This window comes from Mastomys coucha, unplaced genomic scaffold (assembly GCF_008632895.1).
Source record: "Mastomys coucha isolate ucsf_1 unplaced genomic scaffold, UCSF_Mcou_1 pScaffold13, whole genome shotgun sequence".
In the NCBI taxonomy this organism is placed as follows: domain Eukaryota; kingdom Metazoa; phylum Chordata; class Mammalia; order Rodentia; family Muridae; genus Mastomys; species Mastomys coucha.
In genome coordinates this window covers 69341023-69346803 of record NW_022196895.1, presented here as the reverse complement: position 1 = coordinate 69346803, position 5781 = coordinate 69341023, and the positions used below count along the sequence as shown (strand labels likewise).

Here is a 5781-nt window from a genome sequence, read left to right as displayed (position 1 = left end):
AGTCATAGATGCAAGCATCACCAACAGAATACAAGAAATAGAAGAGAGAATCTCAGGGGCAGAAGATATCATAGGAAACATTGACACAACAGTCAAAGAAAATGCAAAAAGCAAAAAGCTCCTAACCCAAGAACATCCAGGAAATCCAGGACGCAATGAGAAGACCAAACCTAAGGATAATAGGTATAGAAGAGAGTGAAGACTCCCAATGTAATGGGCCAGTAAATATCTTAAAATTATAGAAGAAAATTATATAAGAAAACTTCCCTAACCTAAAGAAAGAGATGCCCATGAACATACAGGAAGCCTACAGAACTCCAAATAGACTGGACCAGAAAAGAAATTCCTCCCATCACATAATAATAAAAACACCAAATGCAGTAAACAAAGAAAGAATTTTAAAAGCAGTAAAGGAAAAAGGTCAAGTAACATATAAAGGCAGGCCTATCAGAATTACAACAGACTTCTCACCAGAGACTATGAAAGCTAGAAGATTCTGGGCAGATGTCATACAGACCCTACAAGAACACAAATGCCAGCCCAGGCTACTATACCTAGCAAAACATCAATTACCATAGATGGAAAAAACAAGATATTCTATAACAAAATGAAATTTACACAGTATCTTTCCACAAATCCAGCCCTACAAAGGATAATAAATGGAAAACACCAACATAAGGAGCAAAACTACACCCTAGAAGAAGCAAGAAAGTAATCTTTCAACAAACCCACACAAACCTAATTCCACCTCTTACAACAAAACAACAGGAAGTAACAATTACTTTTTCTTAATATCTCAATATGAAAATTAATACTACCAACATATCCTAATTGATTGAAATCCAAAAATATGAGGAATTAGAGATTTGCTGACTGGTCTGACGAGATGGCTCTGCAGGTAAGAGCACTGACTGCTCTTCCAAAGGTCCGGAGTTCAGATCCAGCAACCACATGGTGGCTCACAACCACCCGTGATGAGATCTGACACCCGCTTCTGGTGTGTCTGAAGACAGCTACAATGAATTACGCCAGAGCAAGCTGGGCTGGCAGAGGTCCTGAGTTCAATTCCCAGCAGCCACACACATGATAGCTCATGGTCATCTGTACAGCTACAGTGTACTCATACACATAAAATAAATAAAAAAAAATCTTTAAAAAAATTTGTTGACTGTCATCCAATGGTCTCTCTAATTTGGTAATTGGAGAAATAGGTCCAATATTGTACAATCCATATACAGTTTCAGCTTGTTTGTATGTGACAATGTCTTGCTGTGTACCACATAATGGTCTTGAATTCATGCTTCTCCTATCTCAGCCTCTCTATTAGTAGTGTTGTTTATTTTATGTTTTTACACTATACTATGGTTTTCAGAACAGCTTACGTATTCCAAAAGTATTTATACATCCAAAAGAAATGTAAACAATTAACTTGGGAGGTGGCTTGTTAGAGAACAAAATGAGACTGAATGCTTTGCTTGACATTTGTAGCTCTTGTATCAAGTTTGAAGAAGAGGACTTTATAAGTTACTCTTTCTCTGAGATGAATGCTTTTCCAAATTATCACAGTCAATGAACCAGATTCTTACCCACACCTAATGTCTGTGCCACCCTCCAAGCAGAACCATTGTTCATTGAAATACTTGGTGAGTGACTTTATGGATAGACCATCTTAATACACACACCATTTCATAAATGAATGTTACCTGTTCTCTGTGGGCTGAGAATAAAGTCACTCACTCAAGTCAATTAGCTTTGACCATAGCAGGAAGTCTGTATCCAAAAATCGTGCATACAGTTCATTCCTTGGCGCAGCAGTACTGTCAACTCTCAGCTTAGTTATGATGGAGGTAAAATCCTTTGGTGATGTGAGGGTCATTGAAGTACAGCCTTATTACCATGAAATCCAATGTCTAAAAATTGTTATTTTGGGCTTGTACCACAGTAAGAGCCAAGATTTTAAGCTCTACTAAATACAAAACAAACAAACAAACAAAAAGACTTTATATATTTATGTTCAATAAAAAAATACTAGTAGTGATGTATTATTTTAAAATATACAGTTAATATGTTTGGAGTTATTTAAAATTAATATTGAGAAAAAAAGTATATTTTCAGTATTGCTGTAGATATGCATCTACATAAGACTGTTAAACTGATTGTTGTTTTATATCAAACAACATTTATAATACTCATTTTTATTGTTATAATATTTTATAAATTTTAAAGAATATGACAAAAAAGGTATTGTAGATATTGAAGTGGAGTCTCTGGGAGGAGTTGGGGTACAAAAGGGAAACAAGAATGTGATTTAATTCTATTTACTTGAAATATATTTTTAAATGTTAACAAATTTAGATAAATTGAAATCATGTATCTTTTCTCATCATAATGCAATAAAACTTAAATCAATTAAAAAAGAAAGAAAGGAAGAAAAAGAAATGGCTCATGGACGTAAGACCAGGACAGCAAGAGAGGAGTCATGCCTGCTACTGGAAACTAAGTAACTACTCAGTGCCAGGAAGCCATGGTTTTTGGAGGAGAATCTACAGCCTCTAACTTCCTAAACCAACACAATCCACAATAACAATGAAAACATTAGTCCTTCTCCCCACAGGTAAGTAGTCTTCCCTCCACACTAAGGTAACTTCTCTTTGCAAAGACAGGGATCATTACATAAAACCACAGTCAATCAAAACGCAGAGCTGGAGAGTCCAGTCCCAGTGGACTCTCCTACAAAACAAGTCCTGCACCCAAGGCTCAGGGCACATTGCAGGAGGTGTAGAAAGTTCGTAAGAGCCAGAGGATCAGGGACTTTACTGTTGAGGCCGTGTCTCGTAGTAACGTCAGAAGAGGCACATATAAACTCACCAACATGACTGACCAAACATAGATTGAACGAGGATGAAATTTCCCCATGTCAAACTGGTTGGGGAAAGGCCCCCGCCCTGCGTGCCTGTAGGCAACTGAGGTAAATTGGGACAGGGGTTCTTCCCCAAGGAAGAGCACAGCAACTGGTTGTCTGTGCCTGGGAACAGCCTTGTCAGTCCTGGGAACACACATGCAAGTAAGAGTACATGGATTGAGCAGGTGATATGTATGTATGTATGTATGCATCACATGTATGTATGCAATAACAATTAGTGGGAAAAAAAGAGGCCATGACTTTAGAGGAGACTGGGGATCTGTATGTGGGAGGGTGTAGAGGGAGAAATGTAATGACATCATAATAAGAAAAATGGCTCCAGGAAAAAAAAATAACCAAGATCGAAAGTTCAAGAGTGAAGAGAATTGTCTTCTACTCATGTCTAATGAGCTGCTCATTGTATCTGTCTTTCTGTTGGAGTGGCTTTCTGTATCCCTCTTCATGTCTCTCCATACTGTGCTCTGTCACCTTCCTTCCTGAGACGATTCAGTGACCTCGTAATTGGCATGTATTCTGCCCGTCAAGCTCTGTTTCAACAGGGCCATCTTCTCAAAATAGGCTCTCCTTGCTTTTCATCTCTCCCTAGTTCTTCCAAAACATCTTGTTAACTCCGGTCAAGCCAATTTCTTCACAGTCTTTTATCCAAGAACGAGGGTGACTGCTGGGGCCTCTGTTAATTTCTCATCAATTTAAATTGTTAACGTTTCCAGGAGCTCACCTTGGGCTCAGTTTTGCTTTTGTTTGAGGGAAGCAATCACTTGGTTTAGTAGTTATAATATATTAAAGTTCTCAGCTCTCTCCGTCTCTCCCTCTCTCTCCCCTCTCCCTTTCCCTTCCCCCTTCCTTCTCTCCATGAATGATGGGGCCTGCTGTGTGTGTTGGTCTGCTTTCAAATGCTCTACACTATATTATGTAGGATAGTCTTGGAAAATATCTTTGAACTGATTGTACCTAAGTAATTTCATGGACTTGTTCAATCTGATAATTCATTACCAAAGCTACTAGGTTCTGGAATTTAAGCTGGCCCCTGTTTCTTTTCTGAATCTGATAAATTTTTCTAGGTCATGTTTTACTTTTTTAACTTAATGTTATTGTTATGTGAACGTAATTTGACATAACGTCTTAAATCAGATAAAAGAGATTTAGATTAAAAGTGAACCATTCCGATTTAAATCAATTTGTACTTAACAACAAAAAGAAACATCTTTATGTCACTATTATTATTTTAAGGTTACATTTAATTACTTTTTGATTCTCCAAACAAGTTTCCTAAAGATATGGGAGGGGCTGACAAGATGGCTTAAGTAGAGGTACTCATTGCCAGGCCTGATGACCTGGGGTTGATTCCTGGGACCCACATGGCAGAAGATAGAGCAGCTTTTCCACAATTTGCCCTCTAACCTCCACATACAAACTGTGGCATGCGTATGCCTTCACAAATATGTACATATATACACACAATAATAAAAGAACAGGAAACTTATCACATCTTCAGTTTTGCCATCTGGCGAAAATGCCTTTTGGTTGACATTTATGCACAGCCTCGGGGAAATCAAACTGAAGCTTCTGCTTTTCTAGACACTTAATTCTGGAAAAGGAAATTATAAATGTATCCTGCCTTTATACAAGCTAAGTATTAAAGTACAGAGAGAGAGGGAGAGAGAGAGAGAGAGAGAGAGAGAGAGAGAGAGAGAGAGAGAGAGAGAGATTAGCAGGGGTCAAGGTGTTCTTTCAAGTCCAAAATAGGGCCCAATAGGACTAATGTGGGCTGTATACTTCAGACATCCCTGAAACAGTGCATGAACTGGATCTGACCTCATCAACACTGACAACAGTACTGCTCATAACAGCAGTGCAGCTTTAGATTTTAAGTATTTTAAAACTCACAATCATACATAGAAACTCAGTCCTAGTTGAACAGATTTTTCTTGATCTGTGCCCTCTTTTCTCAGACCCCCAACTCCACTGTTTTATTCAACCGCAAGGCTGAGGAAGTCATTGACACACCAAGGCCTGGGTTTGGTCTGAAGATCAGCCTATCTCGGAGGAACCTAAGACCCAGAGGTAGTTAGGCTCTTCTGCCCCATTCCCTCTCCCAACTAGCTAGCTTTTCTGTCAGACCCTCCCTGCTCCCACATTCCTTCCTAAATAGTAAAGCGCTCATGACTTGGGCAGTTCCCTACCGTTGGGCTGGCAGGTTGCAGAAGAAAGGCGAAAAGCTGGCTGCTCCTGCTGGTGGCAATGGCAAAAGTCTGTGCTTTACTGGAATTCAGAACTCGCCTCTCCATAGAAACCGTGCTATACTGTTAGGTAGGTTCTATAGCTCACTCAGAACTCCAGATGGGATTTAGGCCAAATGGACGTTTATCGGCTCTGAGCAATCTATCTACCTCTTTTAGGCAAATAGGAAAATTGTTCTATGTTCCAGACAGTTGTTTATTTTGCTCTTCACATAGAGACATAGGCCTTAAACTCTCTGCTGTGGATGACTTTGAGGTGCTACGCTCGCTGTACTCCCACTTCTAGCTCAAAACTCTTGAGCTGTGAGGGAAGCCAAGAAACCCCTTAGTGTGAGCACTCCAAAAAGATGTGACAGTTCAGAGGGAAACCATACACATAGGAGCTCCGTGTAAGGTCCTGGTGGGTCTAGAATGCTCAGGACAGGGAAGGATGGAAGTTTCTAGGTCTTTTGGCTCAACTCCTAAATATTGTACTGTTCTCACATTCAGCATATTCCAAGTCTTGTGCCAACTGTTGGTGCCCTGAAGAGTTGTGACAAACAGCAAGGACCTGCTTGCGTAGAGTCCATCAAGGAACAGGGGCCAGGAATAGGGGTGCCGTGCAACTTTTGATAAAGT

General features: G+C 39.6%; 1 long non-coding RNA gene across 1 annotated transcript in view; it reads right to left on the bottom strand.

The window, feature by feature from the left end:
• The window catches only part of LOC116087334, a 23438-nt gene extending 18262 nt beyond the window's left edge, over positions 1 to 5176 (bottom strand). The window contains exon 1 of the long non-coding RNA XR_004117373.1: positions 5107 to 5176. This is a non-coding gene — a long non-coding RNA (uncharacterized LOC116087334). The remainder of the gene's footprint in view (positions 1 to 5106) is intronic.
• Between the last annotated feature and the right edge of the window lie 605 nt (positions 5177 to 5781).